The sequence below is a fragment of the Musca autumnalis genome, unplaced genomic scaffold (assembly GCF_047663935.1).
Source record: "Musca autumnalis isolate F117 unplaced genomic scaffold, ASM4766393v1 scaffold_4, whole genome shotgun sequence".
NCBI classification, from domain to species: Eukaryota; Metazoa; Arthropoda; class Insecta; order Diptera; family Muscidae; genus Musca; species Musca autumnalis.
In genome coordinates this window covers 217,147,427-217,174,888 of record NW_027411977.1, presented here as the reverse complement: position 1 = coordinate 217,174,888, position 27,462 = coordinate 217,147,427, and the positions used below count along the sequence as shown (strand labels likewise).

At 32.7% G+C, this 27,462-nt stretch overlaps 1 pseudogene; it reads right to left on the bottom strand.

Annotated features, from left to right (window-relative positions):
- LOC141403240 (adenylate cyclase type 2-like) overlaps positions 1–27,045 on the bottom strand; it is a 214,759-nt pseudogene extending 187,714 nt beyond the window's left edge.
- Positions 27,046–27,462: the final 417 nt, after the last annotated feature.

Below are 27,462 nucleotides of genomic sequence, written 5' to 3'. Positions count from 1 at the left end.
GGAAGCACCCTTTCTTTGAGAAAGGGTCGATGAAAGCACCCTTTCTTTCAGAAAAAGCCACCCTAGCACCCTTTGATTCAGGAAGGGTCTATAGGAGCACCCTTTCTTTCGAAAAGTGTCTATCGGAACACTGTTTCCTACAGAAAGGTTCTATCGGAGCACCCTTTAATTAAAAAAGTGTCTATCGGAGCACCCTTTCTTCAGAAAGTGTCTACCGAATCACACTTTCATTCAGAAAGGGTCTATCGAAGCACCCTTTCATTCAGAAAGGGTCTATCGGAGGACCCTTTTATTCAGAAAGGGTTTATCGGAGCACCATTTCATTCAGAAGGGGTTTACAGAAGTACCTTTTCTATCGGAAAGGGCCTGTAGAAGCACTCTTTCTTTTAGAAAGGGTTTATAGCAGTGCAGTTTCGTTTAGAAACACCTTCTTTAGGACCTCCGAGATTTTTTTTTAAAATTTAGGTCTTGGCCCTCAGAAAAAAATCTTTAAAAATCCACGTCTTGGTCCTCAGAAAAAAATCTTTAAAAATCCACGTCTTGGTCCTCAGACAAAATCTTTAAAAAATCCACGTCTTGGCTTTCAGAAAAAATGTTTAAAAAATCCACGTCTTGGCTCTCAGAAAAAAATCTTAAAAAATCCTCGTCTTGGCCCTCAGAAAAAATGTTTAAAAAATCCACGCCTTGGCCTTCAGAGAAAATTTTTAAAAAATCCACGTCTTGGCCCTCAGATAAAATCTTAAAAAATCCTCGTCGTGGCACTCACACAAAATCTTTACAAAATTCACGACTTGGCTCTCAGAAAAAATCTTTAAAAATCCACGCAGTGGCCCTCAGACGAAATCTTTACAAAATCCGCGCCTTGGCCCTCAGAAAAAAATCTTTAAAAATCCACGTTTTGGCCCTCAGACAAAATCTTTAAAAATCCACGTTTTGGCCATCAGACAAAATCTTTAAAAAATCCACGTTGGCCCTCAGAAAAAATCTTTAAAAAATCCAAGTCTTGGCCCTCAGAAAAAATCTTTAAAAATTCCAAGTATTGGCCCTCAGAAAAAATCTTTAAAAAATCCACGTCTTGGCCCTCAGAAAAAATCTTTAAAAAATCCACGTCTTGGCCCTCAGAAAAATATATTAAAAAATCCACGTCTTGGCCCTCGGAAAAAATCTTTAAAAAATCCACGTCTAGACCCTCAGAAAAAATCTTTAAAAAAATCAGAAAAAATCTTTAAAAAATCCACGTTTTGGTGGTCTTTGGGTCCTCAGAAAAAATCTTTAAAAAATCCACGTTTTAATGGTCTTTGGGTCCTCAGAAAAAATCTTTAAAAAATCCACGTTTTAATGGTCTTTGGGTCCTCAGAAAAAATCTTTAAAAAATCCACGTTTTGATCGTCTTTGGGTCCTCAGAAAAAAATCTTTAAAAAATCCACGTTCTGATGGTCTTTGGGTCCTCAGAAAAAAATCTTTAAAAAATCCACGTTTTGAAGGTCTTTGGGTCTTCAGAAAAAAATCTTTAAAATATCCACGTTTTGTTGGTCTTTGGGTCTTCATAAAAAATCTTTAAAAAATCCACGTTTTGTTGGTCTTTGGGTGTTCATAAAAAATCTTTAAAAAATCCACGTTTTGGTGGTCTTTTGGTCTTCAGAAAAATAAATCGTGAAAAAATCCACGTTTTTATGGTCTTTGGGTCCTCAGAAAAAAAATCTTTAAAACATCCACGTTTTGAAGGTCTTTGGATCCTCAGAAAAAAATTTTTAAAAAATCCATTTTTTATGGTCTTTGGGTACTCAGAAAATAATCTTTAAAAAATCCACGCTTTGTTCCATAAAATTCATTTTGTGAAAGAAAGGCTGCTTCTAGAGACCCTTTTTCGAAAGAAATGCTTTTTCTAGAGACCTTTTTTTTGAAAGAAAAGGGTTCTTCTATGATATTCGTCGGTGCTAAATGAGGTCTTCCGTTATATTTCTTCGTGAGTACCCCTAATATTTATTCCTATTAATCTCTCAAAGTATTTTTTGACGCTCGGGCAAATAGTCATTTTGTGCATTTGTCTGCTTTTGTTTACCTAATTTAATTTAATTTTTTGTTTGTTTTTTTTTCGTTTAGTGGAGACCTGGTGTTGCTGTTGCCCGTGTCCGGTATGTGTCTGAGACAATTTTACGCTGCAAAGCTTTGGGGAGTGTGAATATTTTTTCTGTATCAAATTCATACGTTTTTCAGGGTCAGTGTGTCTGTGATCCATGTGTGGATCTATGGCGTCCCTTGGCACCTCCCTCCGAAATTGGGTGAAATTTTGAATATGAATAATGAGTAAATAAAATTCGTTTGCGATTTGGGGAGATTCTTTTGTTATTGTTGTTATTTGTTATGGTTGCCTATATGTCGGTTTTGCTGTTGAAAGCTATGCCAACAACTGTCATTCCCCGTGAACAAGTGAGAAGACAGCTGTGTGTGGCAGGCAGTCAGGCAGCAACCTAAGAAACAGTTTTCATGAAATTCTTAGTAGTCGGTGTCATATCATAGAATGAGATAATGAATAAAGGAAGTAAGGCAAGGAAAAGCAAGCATGTGATAGCTTTTCAGATTTTCTTTCTTAAATATTTATTTTCTTAATAAAATGTTTTAATCGCCATCTCGTTTTGCTAAACTATAAAATCGCAAACAAATCACAGGCATACCACACACATTTTTATCTACTGTCAACCTGTTAGCCAACCATGTGCTTCAGCCCCCTCCCATTAGCCACGTAGAGAAACAATTTTATTTATCTTTATTTGGTTATCGAAATTTAACGGGGCTTGTCACTGGGGATTTTTTACAATTAGTAAATAGAGTTGGTTGCTGATATCAGCATATCGAAGTTTTATCGGTTAGTGATAAGGGTGTCTTAAGGTCATTGGGCATTTTGCCTGGGTAGGGTAACAAAAGAGGGCAATAGCCAGGCCCACTTGTATAGAGAGGATTGTATGACTTTATAAAGAGAAAGTCTGTATTAATATTGGGTTATAAGGTCCTCAAGTAGGTACCAACAGGTCCATCAAGTTGTACATTCCTCAAGTAAGTCTCTTCACGTCCCTAAGTCCAGAATATAACCCTTGAACCAACATTTCTTCTTGGGCCTAAAATCATCATCAAAAGCTCATCATTACCTTTTCTACGATAATCTCTCTCCTCTCCCTCTCTCACAATATGTTATGGTTATTATTGCTTCTGCTGCCGCTGCTTCTGCTGCCACTACTGATGATGATGCTGTCGAAACTACTTTGTTTTGATTTGACTCGATTGTTTCATTCGAACATCACCTGAATTGCAGCTAATGAAATGTGTTAATCTTGTTAAATAACAACAACAACAGCAACAACAAATCATATAAAAGCGATTAATTGTTATTAAATTGCAACTCGAGCAATTCATTTGTTCAGACTTCAATCATGAATCACAATGAGAAATGTTATAAAAACAATTCAGCAAAGCTGAATAGAGGTTTTTTATGGCAGAATAGCAATATTCCAATTTAGCAAAGAAGCAGAAAAAAAATGCTTCAATTCAGCGTTGGTAAATTATAATTTTCTGAGGAAAATGGGCAATTCAGCAAAGCTGAATTTGATTTAGTTGAGGAAAACTTCAATTCAGCAAAAGAAACATAAATTTTTTTTAATTCAGCTATGGTATAATAATTTTCTAAGGAAAAATTGCAATTCAGCTAAGCTGAATTCCAACTTTTCTGAGCGAAACTTTAATTCAGCTAAGCTCAATTGGATTCCCCTTAACCAATCTGCAATTCAGCTAAGGTAGTATTTTTTTATGGGAATTTTGCAAATTAAGCTCAGCTGAATTAAATTTTCTCAAGCAAACCTTAAATTCAGCTAAACTAAATTTTATTTATTATGTCCAAACTTCACTTCAGCTAAGTCAAAGTAATTTTCTAAAGAAAACTTGCTATTCAGCTAAGCTGAATTTGATTTTTTTAAAGAAAAACTTCAATTCAGCTAAGCCAAATTGTCCAGTCTTCAGTCCAGCTAAGGCTAAAGTAATTTCCTGAAGAAACTTTGCAATTCAGCTAAGCTGAATTTGATTTTCTTAAGCAAAACCTCAACTCAGCTCAGCTAAATTGTATTCACCTTGTCCAATCTTCAATTCAGCTAAGGATAAATTAATTTTCTAACGAAAATCTGCAATTCCGTTCAGCCGAATTTGATTTTCTTAAGCAATACTTAAGAACAATGTTTAATTCAGCTAAGGATAAATTAATTTTCTAACGAAAATCTGCAATTCCGTTCAGCCGAATTTGATTTTCTTAAACAAAACATCAATTCAGCTAAGCTGAATTGTATTTCCTTCTCCAATCTTCAATTCAGCAAAGGAAAAATTAATTTTCCAAGGAAAATGTTGCAATTCAGCAAAGCTGAATAGAGTTTTTTATGGCTGATCGGCAAAATTCCGCTAGAAAATTACAATTCAGCTGAGCCGAATTTCAATTCAGCTAAGAAACTAATAAATTTCTTCAATTCAGCTAAGGTAAAATTTATTTCCTAAGGTAAATTTTCAATTCAACCCAGTGAATTTTATTTTCTTAAACAAAACTTCAATTCAACTAAGTTGAATTGTATTTCCTTCTCCAAACTTCTATTCAGCAAAGGTAAAATTAATTTTCCAGGGAAAATTTTGTAATTCAGCTAAGCTGAATTTGATTTACTTAAGAAAAATTGCAATTCAGCTAAGCTGAGTTACACTCCTATAGTTCAAACTTCAATTCAGCTAAGGTGAATGTAATTCCCTAAGCGACATTTTCAATTCAGCTTAGCTGAATTTTATTTTCTTAAGCATAACTTCAATTCAGTTAAGCTGAATTGTGTTTCCTTTGTCTAATCTTCAATTCAGCTAAGGAATTCAGTCTAGCTGAATAGAGGTTTCCATAGGAAAAAATCAATTCAGCCTGGCTGAATAGAGGTTTCCATAGGAATTGAAGATTACCTATTGAAATCTCTTCAAGCCTGTCTGATTGACTGAATTGAAGATTTCCTATTGAAATCTTTTCAAGCCTGGCTGATTGGAGGTTTCCATAGGAAATCTTCAATTCAGCCGGGCTGATTATAGGTTTCCACAGGAAATCTTCAATTCAGCCTGGCTGAATAGAGGTTTCCATAGGAAATCTTCAATTTAGCCTGGCAGAATAGAGGTTTCCATAGGAAATCTTCAATTCAGCCTGGCAGAATAGAGGTTTCCATAGGAAATCTTCAATTCAGCCTGGCAGAATAGAGATTTCCATAGGAAATCTTCAATTCAGCCTGGCAGAATAGAGATTTCCATAGGAAATCTTCAATTCAGCCTGGCAGAATAGAGATTTCCATAGGAAATCTTCAATTCAGCCTGGCTGAATAGAGATTTCCATAGGAAATCTTCAATTCAGCCTGGCTGAATAGAGATTTCCATAGGAAATCTTCAATTCAGCCTGGCTGAATAGAGATTTCCATAGGAAATCTTCAATTCAGCCTGGCTGAATAGAGATTTCCATAGGAAATCTTCAATTCAGCCTGGCTGAATAGAGATTTCCATAGGAAATCTTCAATTCAGCCTGGCTGAATAGAGATTTCCATAGGAAATCTTCAATTCAGCCTGGCTGAATAGAGATTTCCATAGGAAATCTTCAATTCAGCCTGGCTGAATAGAGATTTCCATAGGAAATCTTCAATTCAGCCTGGCTGAATAGAGGTTTCCATAGGAAAACTCGCTATTCAGCCTGGCTGAATAGAGGTTTCCATAGGAAAACTCGCTATTCAGCCTGGCTGAATAGAGGTTTCCATAGGAAAACTCGCTATTCAGCCTGGCTGAATAGAGGTTTCCATAGGAAAACTCGCTATTCAGCCTGGCTGAATAGAGGTTTCCATAGGAAATCTTCAATTCAGCCTGGCTGAATAGAAGTTTCCATAGGAAATCTTCAATTCAGCCTGGCTGAATAGAAGTTTCCATAGGAAATCTTCAATTCAGCCTGGCTGAATAGAAGTTTCCATAGGAAATCTTCAATTCAGCCTGGCTGAATAGAAGTTTCCATAGGAAATCTTCAATTCAGCCTGGCTGAATAGAAGTTTCCATAGGAAATCTTCAATTCAGCCTGGCTGAATAGAAGTTTCCATAGGAAATCTTCAATTCAGCCTGGCTGAATAGAAGTTTCCATAGGAAATCTTCAATTCAGCCTGGCTGAATAGAAGTTTCCATAGGAAATCTTCAATTCAGCCTGGCTGAATAGAAGTTTCCATAGGAAATCTTCAATTCAGCCTGGATGAATAGAAGTTTCCATAGGAAATCTTCAATTCAGCCTGGCTGAATAGAAGTTTCCATAGGAAATCTTCAATTCAGCCTGGCTGAATAGAAGTTTCCATAGGAAATCTTCAATTCAGCCTGGCTGAATAGAAGTTTCCATAGGAAATCTTCAATTCAGCCTGGCTGAATAGAAGTTTCCATAGGAAATCTTCAATTCAGCCTGGCTGAATAGAAGTTTCCATAGGAAATCTTCAATTCAGCCTGGCTGAATAGAAGTTTCCATAGGAAATCTTCAATTCAGCCTGGCTGAATAGAAGTTTCCATAGGAAATCTTCAATTCAGCCTGGCTGAATAGAAGTTTCCATGGGAAATCTTCAATTCAGCCTGGCTGAATAGAAGTTTCCATAGGAAATCTTCAATTCAGCCTGGCTGAATAGAAGTTTCCATAGGAAATCTTCAATTCAGCCTGGCTGAATAGAAGTTTCCATAGGAAATCTTCAATTCAGCCTGGCTGAATAGAGGTTTCCATAGGAAATCTTCAATTCAGCCTGGCTGAATAGAGGTTTCCATAGGAAATCTTCAATTCAGCCTGGCTGAATAGAGGTTTCCATAGGAAATCTTCAATTCAGCCTGGCTAAATAGAGGTTTCCATAGGAAAACTTGCTATTCAGCCTGGCTGAATAGAGGTTTCCATAGGAAAACTTGCTATTCAGCCTGGCTGAATAGAGGTTTCCATAGGAAAACTTGCTATTCAGCCTGGCTGAATAGAGGTTTCCATAGGAAAACTTGCTATTCAGCTTGGCTGAATAGAGGTTTCCATAGGAAAACTTGCTATTCAGCCTGGCTGAATAGAGGTTTCCATAGGAAAACTTGCTATTCAGCCTGGCTGAATAGAGGTTTCCATAGGAAAACTTGCTATTCAGCCTGGCTGAATAGAGGTTTCCATAGGAAAACTTGCTATTCAGCCTGGCTGAATAGAAGTTTCCATAGGAAAACTTGCTATTCAGCCTGGCTGAATAGAGGTTTCCATAGGAAAACTTGCTATTCAGCCTGGCTGAATAGAAGTTTCCATAGGAAATCTTCAATTCAGCCTGGCTGAATAGAAGTTTCCATAGGAAATCTTCAATTCAGCCTGGCTGAATAGAAGTTTCCATAGGAAATCTTCAATTCAGCCTGGCTGAATAGAAGTTTCCATAGGAAATCTTCAATTCAGCCTGGCTGAATAGAAGTTTCCATAGGAAATCTTCAATTCAGCCTGGCTGAATAGAAGTTTCCATAGGAAATCTTCAATTCAGCCTGGCTGAATAGAAGTTTCCATAGGAAATCTTCAATTCAGCCTGGCTGAATAGAAGTTTCCATAGGAAATCTTCAATTCAGCCTGGCTGAATAGAAGTTTCCATAGGAAATCTTCAATTCAGCCTGGCTGAATAGAAGTTTCCATAGGAAATCTTCAATTCAGCCTGGCTGAATAGAAGTTTCCATAGGAAATCTTCAATTCAGCCTGGCTGAATAGAAGTTTCCATAGGAAATCTTCAATTCAGCCTGGCTGAATAGAAGTTTCCATAGGAAATCTTCAATTCAGCCTGGCTGAATAGAAGTTTCCATAGGAAATCTTCAATTCAGCCTGGCTGAATAGAAGTTTCCATAGGAAATCTTCAATTCAGCCTGGCTGAATAGAAGTTTCCATAGGAAATCTTCAATTCAGCCTGGCTGAATAGAAGTTTCCATAGGAAATCTTCAATTCAGCCTGGCTGAATAGAAGTTTCCATAGGAAATCTTCAATTCAGCCTGGCTGAATAGAAGTTTCCATAGGAAATCTTCAATTCAGCCTGGCTGAATAGAAGTTTCCATAGGAAATCTTCAATTCAGCCTGGCTGAATAGAAGTTTCCATAGGAAATCTTCAATTCAGCCTGGCTGAATAGAAGTTTCCATAGGAAATCTTCAATTCAGCCTGGCTGAATAGAAGTTTCCATAGGAAATCTTCAATTCAGCCTGGCTGAATAGAAGTTTCCATAGGAAATCTTCAATTCAGCCTGGCTGAATAGAAGTTTCCATAGGAAATCTTCAATTCAGCCTGGCTGAATAGAAGTTTCCATAGGAAATCTTCAATTCAGCCTGGCTGAATAGAAGTTTCCATAGGAAATCTTCAATTCAGCCTGGCTGAATAGAAGTTTCCATAGGAAATCTTCAATTCAGCCTGGCTGAATAGAAGTTTCCATAGGAAATCTTCAATTCAGCCTGGCTGAATAGAAGTTTCCATAGGAAATCTTCAATTCAGCCTGGCTGAATAGAAGTTTCCATAGGAAATCTTCAATTCAGCCTGGCTGAATAGACGTTTCCATAGGAAATCTTCAATTCAGCCTGGCTGAATAGAAGTTTCCATAGGAAATCTTCAATTCAGCCTGGCTGAATAGAAGTTTCCATAGGAAATCTTCAATTCAGCCTGGCTGAATAGAAGTTTCCATAGGAAATCTTCAATTCAGCCTGGCTGAATAGAAGTTTCCATAGGAAATCTTCAATTCAGCCTGGCTGAATAGAAGTTTCCATAGGAAATCTTCAATTCAGCCTGGCTGAATAGAAGTTTCCATAGGAAATCTTCAATTCAGCCTGGCTGAATAGAAGTTTCCATAGGAAATCTTCAATTCAGCCTGGCTGAATAGAAGTTTCCATAGGAAATCTTCAATTCAGCCTGGCTGAATAGAAGTTTCCATAGGAAATCTTCAATTCAGCCTGGCTGAATAGAAGTTTCCATAGGAAATCTTCAATTCAGCCTGGCTGAATAGAAGTTTCCATAGGAAATCTTCAATTCAGCCTGGCTGAATAGAAGTTTCCATAGGAAATCTTCAATTCAGCCTGGCTGAATAGAAGTTTCCATAGGAAATCTTCAATTCAGCCTGGCTGAATAGAAGTTTCCATAGGAAATCATCAATTCAGCCTGGCTGAATAGAAGTTTCCATAGGAAATCATCAATTCAGCGTGGCTGAATAGAAGTTTCCATAGGAAATCATCAATTCAGCCTGGCTGAATAGAAGTTTCCATAGGAAATCTTCAATTCAGCCTGGCTGAATAGAAGTTTCCATAGGAAATCTTCAATTCAGCCTGGCTGAATAGAAGTTTCCATAGGAAATCATCAATTCAGCCTGGCTGAATAGAGATTTCCATAGGAAATCTTAAATTCAGCCTTGCTGCATAGAGATTTCCATAGGAAATCTTAAATTCAGCCTGGCTGAATAGAGATTTCCATAGGAAATCTTAAATTCAGCCTGGCTGAATAGAGATTTCCATAGGAAAAATTGCTATTCAGCCTGGCTGAATAGAGATTTCCATAGGAAATCTTTTTGGATATCTTAAGAAGAAAATCCACAAATTAATTCATTGCACTAATCACTATTTGTTTTTTAATTCACACTCTAGTTACCCGAACTGTTCCACACCTTTTTGAAATATAAATTTCACTCTTTCCATGTTTTTGGCGGTATATTTTTATTTTTTTTTCCTTTTCTTCCTTTTTTGATGTTCTTACCTTTTGAGGGGGTTTGTCAGACTAAACTTCAATATGAAAATTGTCATATTTTCAATTTGAAACAAATAGGGATTTCAATGTAGAAAATTTGAATCAGAACTTTTTAAATTTCTTTGCATTTTCGGCATTGGTTTTAGCCATGGCACAATTACCCAGGTAGCGGCATCGTAAAATTTTGAATATGTTATGTCAAAACTTTCTTTATGTTGTTGGGGAAATTACAACAAAAATATTTTTTTTTTAAGGGGATTTGACTTTTCATATTCGATCAGCTGGCGTGATACCACTACCTGGTAGTTCTGTATGGTTTTAGCTTAAACTATCATGGGGCGAGTAAGGACTGATTTATGCCGAGTAAAAGCTATTAATTAATGGGTGACGTAGGGGATGGAAGATACCAAGCAACGGTCCTGACCGGTTTTAACATGCCAAAGCCCAAGATTTATCTTGGTCCCTCTTTCATCTCAAGTGGACACTGACCTCCCCGTGGTGTCACCTGGGGAACTCTCTTTAACACCCGTTAAAGGTAGTGAGCTAACATGTGCCGCGCGTTCTCCCATAAGAACGTTAAAAACTTGGGTTTGGGCGTCGGGCTAGTTACCCTCCCCTAGAAAAAACAGCCTACTATGAAAAAACGAAAGAAAAGAAAAACAAACCCCTCTAAAGTTGACGAACCCCGCAAACGTTTTAAGGACCATGATCTGCGAATCTGCAGCTGGAATGTTCGCACTCTTTATAGAGAAGGTGCAGTCTTTGCATTGGCAGACGTACTTGAAAAGTACAAGACCGATATTACTGCCATACAGGAAATACGATGGATTGGGAAAGGCGTCACAACAACACCTAACACGCACTGTATTATAGCTGCCATGACGTAAAGCATGAGTTTGGTTGTGGATTCGTAGTTAGTCGGAGACTAAAACATCTGGTATCCAGCTTCACCCCAGTGAATGAAAGACTTGCTGCAATTCGAATAAAAGCTAAATTCTTCAACATCAGCTTTATTTGCGCTCATGCTCCCACTGAAGAAAAGGACGAACAGACCAAAGATATATTTTACGAGCGCTTAGAAGAAACACCGTTGACCGTTGCCCTGCCCATGACATTAAAATCATTCTAGGCGATTTTAATGCCAAAATTGGAAAGGAGACTATCTTTGGCCCAACAGTCGGGAAATTCAGTCTCCACAGTGAAACATCTGACAATGGTATGAGGCTGATAGACTTTGCAGCTGTAAAAAACATGGTAGTTAGCAGTACCAGATTTAATCATCTCGATATTCATAAGGGCACCTGGCTGTCTCCAGATCAGAAAACAAGAAACCAAATTGATCATGTTGAGATAGATGGAAGACATTCATCGAGCGTGTTGGATGTACGATCGTTCCGAGGCGCAAACATTGATTCGGACCACTACCTTGTTGCAGCAAAGGTACGTACCCGTCTAAACGTAGCAAACAAAGTACGAACAGACACAACACGAAAGTTAGACATCGGTAAGCTGCAATCACAACAGATAGCCACAGCATATTCTACTCAACTAGCCCAATTGCTTAATCAAAGCACTCCTCATCCCGATAACACATCAGCGCAATGGCAAAGCATTGCCCACTCCATGCAAACAGCCGCAAAATCCATACTTGGATACCAGAGACCTCCACCAAGGAATCCATGGTATGATGAGGAGTGTCGTGCTGCCACCGAAGAGAAAAATGCGGCATATAGGGCTACTTTACAATCCGTAGCAACGCGTAGCGCACGAGAGAAATACAGGGAGAAAAGGAGAGAGGAGAAACGTCTTTCCCGCAGGAAAAAGAGAGAGATGGAAAAGCGGGAGTGTGAAAAAATCGAGATGTACAGGAGCCAGAATGAAGTCCGAAAATTCTACCAAAGAGTCAAGCATCAAACTGATGGATTTGGTACAGGCACATCCTCCTGTAGAGACTAGCAAGGTAATCTGATAACAGATACAGATAGCGTGCTCAGGATATGGAAGGTACATTTCTCCAATCTGCTGATATCCAATAGTAGCGAAGACGATAATACCACAGATCCAATCCCAGAAGATGGTATTGAATGTATACCGCCAAGCCAAGATGAGGTAAAGACAGCAATAAATCGGCTGAAGAATAATAAGGCAGCAAGGGCCGATGGCTTACCAGCCGAGCTGTTCAAAACCGGAGCCGACACGCTGATAAGGTGTATTCATCAGTTAGTTAGCACCATCTGGCAGGAAAAACGAGTACCCGACGATTGGAACCTGAGTATCCTGTGCCCCGTCCACAAGAAGGGAGATAAGACTGTATGCTCTAACTATAGGGGCATAAGTCTACTCTCTATTGCCTACAAGATCGTGTCAGGGATATTGTGCGAACGACTAAAGCCTATGGTCAACGAGATAATTGGACCATACCAATGCGGCTTTAGACCTGGCAAGTCCACCATTGACCAGATATTTACCCTGCGGCAAATCCTAGAGAAGACCCAAGAGATGCAGATCGACATATTTCACCTTTTTGTCGATTATAAAGCAGCCTTCGAGAGCCCGCTGCGTTCAAAGGTATTCCAAGCCATGTCTGAATTTGGTATCCCCGCACAGCTCATCCGGCTTTGTAAAATGACTAACTGAGACGAGGTCCTCAGTTAAAATAGGAAAGAACCTCTCCGAAGAGTTTGGTATCAAAAGAGGTTTCAGAGACAAGGAGACAGCCTTTCGTGTGACCTCTTCAACATCCTGCTAGAAAAGGTTATACGAGAGGCAAACGTCAAAAGAAGTGGCACAATCTACACCAATAATCACATATTTGCTTATGCTGATGCTATAGACATCATGGGCCGATCAGTAAAAGAAGTAACTGATACCTTTATAAAGGTCGAAGGAGAATCTGCCAAAGTGGGTCTGGCGGTAAACGGTGAGAAGACCAATTTGATGGTGTCGACGCGCAATGCGTCCATTGAGCTCGGACCGACTGTGGAAGTTGGTTCCTATAATATTGAGGTAGTAAAACACTTCGTCTACCTCGGCACCTCCGTAAACACAACAAACGACATCAGTTGTGAAATAAAAAGAAGAATTGTATTGGCCAACAGATGCTACTTTGGTTTAAGTAAGCAGTTTAAAAACAAAGCCACATCTCGTCAAACAAAAATAACGCTCTACAAAACACTGATACTACCCGTGCTGATGTATGGCTCCGAAGTCTGGGTACTTGCGCAAGCAGACATGACAGTGCTTGGTGTGTTTGCGAGAAAAATTCTTCGAAAGATCTACGGACCAATCTGCGTTGACGGTGAATGTCGACGTCGCATGAACCACGAGCTGTATCTGCTATACAACGACATCAATATAGTTAAACGTATCGAGATGCAACGATTGCGTTGGCTAGGCCATATCATAAGAATGAGCGATGATGAACCCGCTAAAAAGGCGTATAAATACGGACCGCTTGGCGGTGCACGCAGAATCGGCAGGCCTAAGCTTCGATGGAGCAAACAAGTGGATGAAGAAATGGAAAGGCGCGGTATTCCAAAAAGTCAAGCGAAAAACAGAGAGGAATGGAGATCTTTTCTTAGTTCGGTCTATGGAACAAATGTCCTGTAATGGGCCAACTAAGTAAGTAAGAATGAGGGTTACTGATGGAGAGTTAGAAAGATGTACCAAAGGGTTTTTGGAAATTCGACCTATAAGTGTACGAAAAGTTACTAAATTTGGTACCAATTGTATATTTTGAGCGGATATAGCTACAATGTTCATATTTGGTATGGAAATCAAGGTTTGAAAGTGGTGTTGATATAAGGAAATGATTTTGGAAGTTCGTACTTATGTGTACGAGTAGTACTAAATGGTACTAAATTTGGTACAATTTGGATTTGGGTGAACGGATAGAGCTGAAAACAAAATTACAACAAAATCTGCAATATTATCCCATTTTCCGAAATGCCATTTCTTGAATAGGGTCATTGTTTTTGTTGTTTTTTGTGCAGAAACTTGAAAATTTGCCAGAGCATGTATTTTAACTTTATGTATCAGATCCCATCAAAAAACGAATTTCGATTTGCGTGTGGGTTTCGTCTTCGGGCATTTTTGGTGACGACATATTCAAAGACAAGAAGCCCAACTTTTCAAAAAATTTCATTTCATACCCAAATAAATTCGATGTTATAGTCCTTGGAAATTGATTACAGAAAATTAACAAAAAATTGCAAAATTTGGAAATGTTTTTATTTTACCAATATCTCTGATAGTTGTTAAGGTACACCCACATAATTTTATACAAATTCACAGATCGGAAACTCCACTTTCCGAAAAATTTCATTTTAGTCCTGATAGTCCAACTTAAGTCGAAGTTATTTTCCAAAAATTGGAAAATTTTGACATTTTGGTACTTTGTCGATATCTCTGGCAGTTGTTAAGGTACATTAACATAATTTTACGTAAATTAACAAATCAGAAGACCCTCTGTCAAAATAATGTCTTTTCACAATAATATGGTCCTTAGATATTGAATACCGAAAATAAACCAAAAATTACAAATTTAACACAGTTTTGTGTTTTACCGATATCTCCGGCATTTAATTCTAATTCGATACTACTCGTATACTCTCTTAAAAGTTTTCATTCTATATATTTCTTTGTTTAGTCCATATTTACATTAGGCAATTTTCCTTGCGGCAATTGTCAGTTTGCGGATGGGAGAGGGTATTGAGAGGCAAGGGGTTACCATGTGCCTCACTTCTCTCTCCAACAAACTGACAATTGCCGCAAGTTATTTTGAAAATTCACTTAATTTAATTTTTTTCTTTACTTAAAATCCACTTGAATAATACATATTACCATTTTCAAACAAAATATTATGACATTATTTTTCATAAACAACAACAGAAATCTCTATACAAATATGTGCCAATAATATTTCAAATTCATATTGAAAATTCATGTGAATAAATACTTATAAATTTGATTTTATTGATTGATTTTTCATAAATTTCTTTCGCAAAACCAAACAGGCACACCGAGGATATTATAAACAAAATATCCACATATATTTTGTTTTGATGTAAGAAATGTACGAAATATTAAATTGAAATACACATGTTTACAAAAATTATTTTTTAAACAAATGTGAATTTTTTTAAGTTTGTCCAACTTGGATTTTAAAAAATACCAACGAAGACTTCTTAATGAATATTTTTAAACAAACATTTTACTCGTATGACAAATATAAAATATTTTCTTTTTCTTTAAAAATATTTGTAAAAAATAAATTTCTTGAATATTTTTAATTAATATTTTTTTTTTTTGAAAAAATATTTTCAAAAAAAAAATTTAATGGGGTTCTTTTTTAAAAAGCAAATTTAAAAATATTATAAAAATCCTCAAAAATTTTTGGACTAATGTATTTTTAAAGGAATTTTTCTCAAAAATATTTTCAATTTTTTTTTTTTTTTAAAAAAAATTTAATTGGACTTGAAAAATATTTTTGAGAAAAATACTTTTAAAATACATTAGTCCAAAAATTTTTGAGGATTTTTGTAATATTTTTAAATTTGTTTTTTTTTTTAATACATGCTCTGGCAAAATTTCAAGTTTCTACGTCCAAAAACAATGATCCTATTCAAGAAATGGTATTTCGGAAAATGGATAATATTGCAGATTTTGGGATAATATTGAAGGACAAAAAGAATTCAGCAAAGCTAAATTGAAATTTTCCTAAAGAAAAAGTTTTCCATAAAGAAAACTTACATTCGTAATGAAATATTCAATTCAGCTTAGCTGAATTACATTTTCGTTACAAAATCTGCAATTCAACTTAGCTGAATAAGGCTTTCTTCTTCAATTCAGCTTAGTTGATTTAGAAATCTGTAGGAAATCTTCAATTCAGTTTCGCTGAATTAGTTTTTCGTTAAGAAATCTGCATTTCAGCTTAACTGAATTAGGTTTTTCTATAGGAAATCTTCAATTCAACTTAGCAGAATTAGTTTTTCGTTAAGAAATCTGCAATTCAACTTAGCTAAATTAGGTTTTAGTTACGAAATCTGCAATTCAGCTTGGCTGAATTAGGTTTTTATTAGGAAATCTTCAATTCAGCTTAGCTGATTTAGATTTTCGTTACGAAATCTGCAAATCAGCTTAGCTGAATTAGGTTTTCTATACGAAATCTGCAATTCAATTTAGCTGAATTAGGTTTTTCTATAGGAAATCTTCAATTCAACTTAGATGAATTAGTTTTTCGTTAAGAATTCTGCAATTCAGCTTTGCTGAATTAGGCTTTCTTTGGACAAACTTCAATTCAGCTTAGTTGATTTAGATTTTCTGTAGGAAATCTTCAATTCAACTTAGCTGAATTAGTTTTTCGTTAAGAAATCTGCAATTCACCTTAGCTCAATTAGATTTTGGTTAAAATAATATGCAATTCAGCCTAGCTGAATTAGGTTTTCTATACGAAATCTGCAATTCAATTTAGCTGAATTAGGTTTTTCTATAGGAAATCTTCAATTCAACTTAGCTGAATTAGTTTTTCGTTAAGAAATTCGATTTTCGTTAAAAAGTCTGCAATTCAGCTTAGCTGAATTATGTTTTCATTACGAAAACTGCAATTCAGCTTGACTAAATTAGATTTTCTTTACGAAAGCTTCAATTCAGCTAAGCTGAATTAAGTATTCATAAATTAATCTGTAATTCATTAATTAACTGAAATAGGGTTTGGTTAAGAAAACTGCAATTTAGCTTTGCGGAATTAGGTTTTCTTGAAGCAATCCTCCGTATAATACAACTGAAATAAATTTTGCGCCAAGTATGTCATCTCCCCAAGACAGTAATTCATTACGGCTATAGATTTCTACATTTATTTCACGAACATTTGAGAATTATTTTTTATATTAATCATTTATGATATTTTGAATTGAGTTCCTACACTTTTCGATTATATTTTTCAATATCGATTAATTTTGTAGACTGAATTGAAGATTTTCTATGGAAATCTCTATTCAGCCAGGCTGAATTGAAGATTTCCTATGGAAAGGGGAGGGGTCTACGACGAATACTTCCCGATGTTACACGAATATTGGACAAAACAAACTTATAATACCCTTTCCACATTGTTTTGTAAAGTATAAATATTTTATTTTAAAAACGTCCGTAAATTGTAGGAAAAGGTCGTAAGTCCCAACAAAAATACAAAACTGTACAAGGAAAAGGTCGTAAGTCCAATTATCTCCCAAACGCGACGGAACTTTATCAAACAAAGTACACGTATTGAAGCGGAATAAATAAACGAAAAATACTGCCTTTACCACCATAAAAAAATGTTTAATACAGAAAGCGCTGGAATGTTTTTTCTTTCTCCTGAAAAATTTATTGAGAGGGACTTACGACCTTTTCGAACGGAGCAGACGATATATAAAATTTTATATTCTTAATTAATAAAAAATAATTAATTAAAAATTCTTAATTAAAAATAAAGTACTATATCTGAAAACTATAATAAAATATGATACTGAATAGAAATATTTTTCCAAAATTCAAGTTGGGAAGAATATTAACATCAATTTTTTTCGATTTTCAATTTTTAGATTTGTAATTTTATCGAGCTTACTTTTGTTCATTCTTTTAGAAACTTCTAAAAAAATACAAATGTTGAATAAAATATTGTGAGCATTTTAAAAAAAAATTCTTAAATTTTTATTAAATAATTCTCACGATTTTTTAAAAAATTGTATATTCTTAATTAAAAAAAAATACTTAAATATTCTTCCAAAATTCAAGTTGGGAAGAATATTAACAGCAATTTTTTTTGGATTTCCTATTTTTAAATTTATAATTTTATCGAACTTATTTTTGTTCATTTTTTTAGAAACTTCTAAAAAAATAAAAATGTTGAATAAAAGAGTGAGAGAATTTACAAAAAAAAAAATCTTAAATTTTTATTAAATAATTCTCACATTTTTTTTAAAAAATTGAAAATTCTTAATTAAAAAAATAATTAGTTAAATATTCTTCCAAAATTCAAGTTGGGAAGAATATTAACATTAATTTTTTTTTTGGATTTTTTTAGATTTATAATTTTATCCAACTTATTTTTTTAATTTTTTTTAGAAATTTCTAAAAAACTAAAATTTTTGAATTAAAAAGTGTGAAAATTGTAAAAAAATTTTAAATTTTTATTAAATAATTCTCACGATTTTTTAAAAAATTGTATATTCTTAATTACAAAAAAAAAAAAATTACTTAAATATGACACTAAATAGAAAGAGTTTTTCAATAGTCCACGTTTGGTGGAAAAATATTTTTCAACAATTTTTTAATTAATATTGAAACATATTAACAAAAATATATTTTTGTTTTGGATTTTTATAATCGTATTGAAATTATTTTTTTCGTTTTTTTAGATATTTCAAAAAATTAAAAGATCTAAAAAAGTTGAGTTAATGAGTCTGAAAATTAAAAAAAAAACTATTAAATTTTTATTTAAAAGAAATTGTTATAATTAAAAAAAAATTAATTAAAGGCCAACAATAATATACAAAAATTAATTAAAAAATTTAAAAATTTTTTAATAAAAAAATTTCGAATTGTTTAATGTTTAAAAAATTATTTTCAAAATATTGATTAAAAAATTTTAAAAGTCCATGTTTGGTGGAAATTATATTCAACAATTTATATTAAAAATATTTTTTTTGATATTTAATGTTTTTATTGCTTTAGAAAAATCTGAATTTATAAAAATAAATATAATTTTTAATTTAAAGCATTTTGATTTTTGATTAAAAAAATTAAAAATCTATATATATACATAAAATTCTTCGAGTCTGCCATGATGTTCGAAATTAAACTCCTCGGAAACGGCTGGAGCGAAGTCGATGAAATTTTGCATGTGGAGTTTTTAGGTCTGAGAATAGGTTTTTAGCTATTTTTTATACTGGTCAGTGGAGTGACCAGGGTACCTCCCCCACAATTTTTTTTTAAGAAAACGTGAAATCACGGATATTTTTGGACGTATTGTTTAAAAATTACTTGCAATAATATGGTAATAACTGTCTTGATCCTGAATGGTCATCTCGGAAGTGGAATATCGCGGTCCGCAATTTTTTCATAAATATATAGTTACCGATAATATCCTTAATGTTAGTAAGCGTGGCTTCAAATTCGCTATAAGCACTGGCTGCAATAAGTTAGATATCACAATTTGGAATACAGTAAAATCCCGATAATTTGAAATGACACTTAACCAAAATACCAAAACAATAGATTTTGAAATAAGCCAAAGTTCTGGAAAACGTCCAAGTACCACCTTTTAATGCAAAATCTCAAAGAATAACGGGAAGGTGTGGTCACGAGCGAGAGGTTTTGACAAAAACGCGAAATTTCAGAAATTATTAGATGTATTAGACGTATTAGACGTAGTTGGTGTTTTGGTAGTAGATATCCACGATCGCGTCCTATTTTTCTAAACTATATAATTTCAGAAAAAATTTATAAATTTAGTACGTGAGACTAAGAAAACCCACGAACACTGACTTTTGTGCTCGGAATAACTAGATCAAAACCACGTCTTTAAGTACAGTAAAGTCTCGATAAATCCAACTTGCATAAAAATGTAATTTTTTATGAATTACTGAAGATTTAATGTTTAGGAGAATAAAATAAAAACGTTTTTAATAAAACAGCACTTTGTTAACATCTTAAACTTTTAAAATTCCCAAAATCGAAAGGTATCGTTCTATTAGGGCTATATCAAAACGTAGGCCTATACCGACAAATCTCTGTCAAAATATCTTATACCTCGAATTGACATTAAACACCAAACATAGTCATTTCGGTTAAATACTGTAGATATAGCCCTGAAAATACTGAAAATTGGGAAGTACGGTTCTTTGGAAGCTATATGTAATACCTGGACCTGTACGAAATATTCCATGCGGAAAGGTGTTGTACGGACAAAGAAGACGAAATACCAAAATGTAGCCATTTGGGTAGGATAATGAAACTAAAACCTCCAAAATATATATAATCGGGAGGTACTGTTCTACGGTAGCTATATCAGAACGTGAAACTAAACCAATATTTCTGTGTAAAAATATTTTATGCCTCGAAGGGAGACTTAATGTCAAATTAGTATATCCATTTCGGTATGCATTCATAAAATCGAAGTGCATCTAATATAACAAACAGCGAAATAAATCGTGTACTGCAACACAACACTTCGGAATTGGCAGCGTTAGTTACTCGCAATGTTCCATTACGGAACGAGGAACAAACAAATATTTTCGACCGCATTATTGCAGCAGTTTCCGCAGAGCAAGGGAACAAAAAAATATTTTCGACCGCATTAATGCAGCAGTTTCCGCAAGGCAAGGCGGATTCTTTTTCTTGGATGTACCAGGGGGAACTGGCAAAAGATTCCTTATTTCCCTTATACTCGGCGCTCAAAAAATTTGATCGCATTGGCTGTCCCATCATCTGGAATTGCCGCAACATTACTAAGGGAGGAAGAACGGCTCATTGTGTATTTAAGCTGCCACTAAATATTCAAAATAACCAACATCAAGAAACAGTCGACGATGGCCACAGTGTTAAGGCAGTTCCAATTATCATCTGGGATGAATGTACCATGGCGCACAAACACTCTCTGGAAGCGCTAAATAGAACATTGAAAGATATTAGGAACAACGACAAACTATTTGGTGGCGCTTTGTTACTTCTCTCAGGCGACTTTAGGCAAACACTTCCTGTTATACCATGCTCAACTTATGCTGATGAGATCAACGCATGTTTAAAATCATCTTCAATGTGGCCTAACGTGGAAAAAATGTCGTGTGGATCTCCGGTTATTTTACTCCTTAATTGGAATCCACCTCGACTGTGCAACGGCACTCGATTAGTAATTATCTAAATGGAAATTTCCCTTTATACCCACAAATGTCCCAATTCAATATAAACGACTTCAATGTCCAATACGATTGGCGTTTGCTATGACTATTAATAAGTCGCAAGGATAGACGGTGTCTGTTTGAAGAATAGATTTGAGCACACCGTGTAGGAAAACCATCAAGTTTGGTTGTTTTGGCTAAAGATGGAATTGCAAAAAATGTCGTGCATGAATTGGTTTTAAAGGATTGACTGTTTTAAATAATTATCAAAATTAAATATATTAATATATACATATCCAGGTAATTAGTCAGAAAATGTTAAAAGATTTATGTTGGTTTGGTGTAAACTTAATTGTAGTTTCATAATGAAGATCACATAAAAATGAATTTTAAGCGAGTTTAAATTTTTTAAAGCATAAAATTCCTTACAATTAAATGGGCGCAAAATCCAAACTACGGGCCAGCAACGCGGACCGGGTCAGCTAGTTTCTTAATAAAAAAAATTTCGAATTGTTTAATGTTTATAAAATTATTTTCAAAATATTGTTTAAAAAATTTTAAAAGTCCATGTTTGGTGGAAATGATATTCAACAATTTATATTAAAAAAATTTTTTTTGTTATATAATTTTTTTATTGTTTTAAAAATTTCTAAAGATTAAAAAATGCTGATTTAAATCTCCAAATTTGAAAAAAATCGTATAATTTATTAAAATACATATAATTCTTAATTTAAAATATTTTTATAAATAAATACTAGAAAAAGTTAAATGTCTCAAAAATAAAAATATTTTTTAAAGAATATTTTTTAAAGTACTTTGATTTTTGATTAAAAAAATTAAAAATTCTTAATAAAAAAAAAATCGAATTGTTTAATGTTTAAAAAATTATTTTCAAAATATTGTTTAAAAAATTTTAATGTTTGGTGGAAAAAATTTTCAACAATTTATATTAAAAATGTTTTTTTTGATATTTAATTTTTTTATTGTTTTAGAAATTTCTAAGGAATAAAAAATGTTGAATTAAATCTCCAAATTTGAAAATAAATCTTATAATTTATAAAAATACATATAATTCTCATTTTAAAGTACTTTGATTTTTGATTAAAAAAATTAAAAATTCTTTATAAAAAAATCGAATTGTTTAATGTTTAAAAAATTATTTTCAAAATATTGTTTAATAAATTTTAAAAGTCCATGTTTGGTGGAAATAATTTTCAACAATTTATATTAAAAATATTTTTTTTTGATATTTAATTTTTTTATTGTTTTAAAAAATTCTGAATTTATAAAAATAAATATAATTTTTAATTTAAAGCATTTTTTTAAATAAATACTAAAAAAAGTTAAATGTCTCAAAAATAAAAAAAAATTTAAAGAATATTTTTTAAAGTGCTTTGATTTTTGAGGAATTGTTTTGAATTGTTTAAAGAATATTTTTTAAAGTATTTTGATTTTTGACGAAATGTTTTGAATTGTTTAAAGAATTAGGAAATCTTCAATTCAGCATGGCTGAACAGAGATTTCCATAGGAAATCTTTAATTCAGCCTGGCTGAATAGAGATTTCCATAGGAAATCTTCTTCTGAATAGGGATTTCCATAGGAAATCTTCAATTCAGCCTGGCTGAATAGGGATTTCCATAGGAAATCTTCAATTCAGCCTGGCTGAATAGGGATTTCCATAGGAAATCTTCAATTCAGCCTGGCTGAATAGGGATTTCCATAGGAAATCTTCAATTCAGCCTGGCTGAATAGGGATTTCCATAGGAAATCTTCAATTCAGCCTGGCTGAATAGGGATTTCCATAGGAAATCTTCAATTCAGCCTGGCTGAATAGAGATTTCCATAGGAAATCTTCAATTCAGCCTGGCTGAATAGAGATTTCCATAGGAAATCTTCAATTCAGCCTGGCTGAATAGAGATTTCCATAGGAAATCTTCCATAGGAAATCTCTATTCAGACAGGCTGAATTGAAGATTTCCTATGGAAATCTCTATTGAGCCAGGCTGAATTGAAGATTTCCTATGGAAATCTCTATTCAGCCAGGCTGAATTGAAAATTTCCTAATTCTTTAAACAATTCAAAACATTTCCTCAAAAATCAAAGCACTTAAAAAAATATTTTTATTTTTGAGACATTTAACTTTTTTTAGTATTTATTTAAAAAAATACTTTAAGTTAAGAATTATATGCATTTGTTATAAATTTAGAAATGTCTAAAACAATAAAAAAAAATTAAATATCAAAAAAAAAATATTTTTAATATAAATTGTTGAAAATTATTTAAACCAAACATGGACTTTTAAAAATGTTTTAATCAATATTTTGAAAATAATTTTTTAAACATTAAACAATTCGAATTTTTTTATTAAGAATTTTTAATTTTTTTAAATTAATTTTGGTATATATTGTTGTTGTCTGTTAATTAAAAATATATTTTTTAAGATTATTAGAATTCCTTTTAAATAAAAAGTTAATAGTTTTTTTTTTAAAAAATTTTCAGACTATATATATATATATAATATATAAAAAACGAAAAAAATAATTTCTGTAATTATAATAAATAAATATAATATAAAATAAATATAAAAATCCAAAACAAAAATATATTTTTGTTAATATTTTTCAATATTAATTAAAAAATTGTTGAAAAATATTTTTCCACCAAACGTGGACTATTGAAAAACTCTTTCTATTTAGTGTCATATTTAAGTAATTATTTTTTTTTTTTTTTTTTTGTAATTAAGAATATACAATTTTTTAAAAAATCGTGGGAATTATTTAATAAAAATTTAAGAATTTTTTTTAAATTCTCACACCCTTTAATTCAACATTTTTATTTTTTAGAAGTTTCTAAAAAAATTAACAAAAATAAGTTCGATAAAATTACAAATTTAAAAATTGAAAATCCAAAAAAAATTGATGTTAAAATTCTTCCCAACTTGAATTTTGGAAGAATATGTCTATTCAGTATCATATTTTATTATAGTTTTCAGACATAGTATTTTATTTTTAATTAAGAATTTTTAATTTTTTAATTAATTTTTTTTAAATAAGAATATAAATTTAAAAAAAAAAAAATCGTGAGATTTATTTAATAAAAATTTAAGAATTTTTTTAAAATTCTTACACTCTTTTATTCAACATTTGTATTTTTTTAGAAGATTCTAAAAAATGAAGAAAAATAAGTTCGATAAAATTATAAATATAAAAATTGAAAATCCAAAAAAAAAAAAAATTTGATGTTAATATTCTTGCCAACTTGAATTTTGGAATAATATTTCTATTCAGTATCATTTTTTATTATGGGTTTCAGACATAGTACTTTAATTTTTAATAAGGAATTTTTAATTTTTTAAATTATGAATTCTTAATTTTTTAAAAAAAAATATTAAGCTTTTTTCAAATACATATTTTAGATTTTTTCTATTTAATAGACTTTTTCATTTAACATTGTTAGATATGCTTTTAATTTGAGAAATTAAAAAAATAATAAGGATGTTATTCTAAAATTCAAAAAAATCCACTGTTTGTAAATTACAAAAAGAAATCACATGCTTTGTTTTTTAATTTTAAGAATTTAATTAAAATTAAAAAATAGAAATTCGAAACATAAATTGTATGTTTCTTATCGTTCAATAAGTTCGCTAACTAACAAATTACAACTTTTTTGCAAAATTGTGTGCTAATTTGGTACAATTAATTTTTTTTAATTTTGAAATTTCAAAATTTAAAATCAATAAAAAAAATTAAAAAGCTTGCTAACTTCCATAAATCTAGGAATCTTCCAAAAAAATAAAAAATATTTATTTTAAATATAAACAATTTTCTAAAAATTGTCGTTTAATTTATTAATTTTTCAATTTTATTCAAATTTTTAATTATTTTTTTTAATAATTTTTTATTAATAACTATTAAATTTCAAGGTAATTTTTAGTGATATTTGAATTCAAAAAATTTTTTAACTTAAATTTTTTTTAAATTTATTTTTTTTTTTAATTAATTAATTGGATTAATCGAGCTAACATGGCCTAAGGAGTTTTGTATTGAATTTTTTTTTTTTTTTAAAATTGTGTTTTTATTTCAGAAAAATTCCAAAATTAACATTAATGAAAAAATTAAAATAAAAAAGTTTGATAACATTTGAATCATATACAAATTTAACGAAAAGTAAAAAATGTTATATATTTGTGATGTTTTAACAAATGCCAAAAATTATTTTAGTTTTAGTTTGGAACAAAAAACGGACATTTCTATCAAAATAAAATTCAAAAATTTAAAATCAATGAAAAATAAGTTCGATAATACTATGAAACTTCTAAAAGTAAAATTCAAAATATAATAAATTTTCAATTTTTTTAAGAAAATATGCCACTTTTTTAATTTTGACAAAAAAAAAATAATTTCTAATATAAAAGAAATTTGTCCATTTTTTTTTTTTTTTTTTGTTTTTAGAATTTTCTAACAATTTTAAACATTTTGTTTTTTCCGCACTCCAAAATTTTTCCGATAACCTTTTTATACCCTCAGCATTTATGCTAACGAGGGTATATACACTTTCATACGGGCAAAATGTGCCTCATCGAAATAATGGTTTTAGACCCCAAGTATGTTTGGACGAAATGTGTTTCAGACAATTTGGAGTCGATTGAGCAATGTCCGTCCGTCTGTCTATCTGTCTGGCTGGCTGGAGCTCACGATAACTCTCGAACGGATAAACCAATTCGGTTCAAATAGTGGCTTTCGTAATATTTTACCCAAACTTAGTTTAAGTTCGAAGATGGGCTATATCGGTCCACTCCTTCCGGTACCTCCCCCACAAAACTTCGAAAATGTTCGGAAAATTTGTGCGCACGATAACTCTTGAATGGAGTAACCGATTTGGTCCATACTTTGCCCATTGTGAAATGTGTGACAGACTTAAGGTTTCAATATGGACTCAATCGGTCAACTCCTTCGGGTACCTCCCACACAAAATTTCGGAAAAGTTCAGTTTAGGTCCTGCTCTCGAATCGCTTTGATTTTTGTTGTAGCAACTTCTATTCACTGGTCTCTATACGGCAGTACAAGTTTCATCAGGGGCAAGTCCATACGTCCTGAGAAAATCGGTCCACTCCTTCTGGTACCTCCCTCACAAAAGTTCTAAGCTGTTCGCTAAAATGGTGTGCACGGTAACTCTCGAAGGTAGTAACCGAGTTGGTCTATACTGTGCACATCGTAATATTTCTACTAGACATAAATTAGGTTCGAATATGTACTATATATGTCAACTTCTTCGGGTACCTCCCACACAAAATATCCGAAAAGTGCAGTTTAAGAGCTGCTCTCGAATACTTTTGATTTCTGTTGTAGCAATTTGTATTCGTTGTCCCCATTACGACGGAACAAGTTTTTTCAGGGGCAAGTGTATAGTTCCTGAGAAAATTACCCGAAATCTGTAAACACCCTACGACATCAGTAGCTGGAGCGGACGGTAAGACTCGAACGGATCAGCCGATTCGGTCCAAAGTTTGACATACGTAATATTTTGTCCAAACTTGGTTTAAGTTCGAAGGTGAGCCCTTTCGGCCCACTCCTTCGGGTACCTCCCCTACAAAATTAAAAAAAAATGTCACCAAGGGGATACAACTATCTCCTAATATTTTATCCAAATGTAGTTTAACTTTCAAAATGGTCCATATCGATCTTCTCTTTAGGGTACCCTCACATAGGCTGAGGGTATATCTCTGTCGGCAAAGCCGACTGATACTTTTTTTACTTGTTTACTTTAAATTTAAACCATTTCTATTTTTTATTTCGAATCTCCTCCACCACAAATTTGTTAATAAACACTTCAAACAAAACGTTTTTTTTTATGTTTATGTTTTTATTTCAAAATATTACAACCACTTGTCTTCAACATTTTTTGTTTTCAAATTTCATTGAGAAATTTTGCAATGACTTTTTTTCATATTTTGCATTTTCAAACAATTTCAATTTTTCACAAAAACATATTTTGGGATCTGCTTAATTTTGTATTTTTTTATTTTTAATTTTTCTATTTTCTCTATTTTTTATTTTCACTCAAATTTGTTTATTTGATCAAGGGCACTTTGATGGTCTGCTTTATCTTTTTTGTTCTGAATATCAAAATCATAAAAGAACTCAAATTTATTTCTTTATTTTAGTTTTTCTTTGTATTTGTTTTTTATTTTCTTACATTTTTTGTTTACTCTTATGATAGGCACCTCTTTTTATTTGTGCTAAAAAATATCAGAAATTTTAAATTTATTTTCAAAGAAATTTATCTCGCCTTTCTTTGTAACGCAAGCGACCACAACGATCTACTCGTTAGGATGTTGTCGTCCAAACTGAATTCAACACAACAAGTCGAGACGATGATTCTATTCCTCAACTTGTTGCTGCTTCACGAGCAACACTCAACAACTGACTGATGATGTTGCTCGTCGCACTGAGTCACTTTGTATCACGCTCGTTATTAAACAAAACATTCCAATAGGCATTCTCCTTACCGGCAAACAACAGCAACATGTGCTATCGACTAAACTGCAGCAACAATAACAAAATATTTGTTTACATTTTTACAATAACCAAGAGACCGAGAGAGCTCCCCAGTTCCCCCTTGAGAAAGGAAGAATGCTCACAATAAACCCCAAACACGTGCCTCTCATTCACAGATACTCCCCACCATGTATATTTTTGTATCAACAAAACACAAGTATTCTCACTTTCTATATTGTGAAATTTCTTTCTATATTCAGAAAGAAAGGGTGCTTGAATGGACCCTTTCTAAAAGAAAGGGTGCTTCGATATAC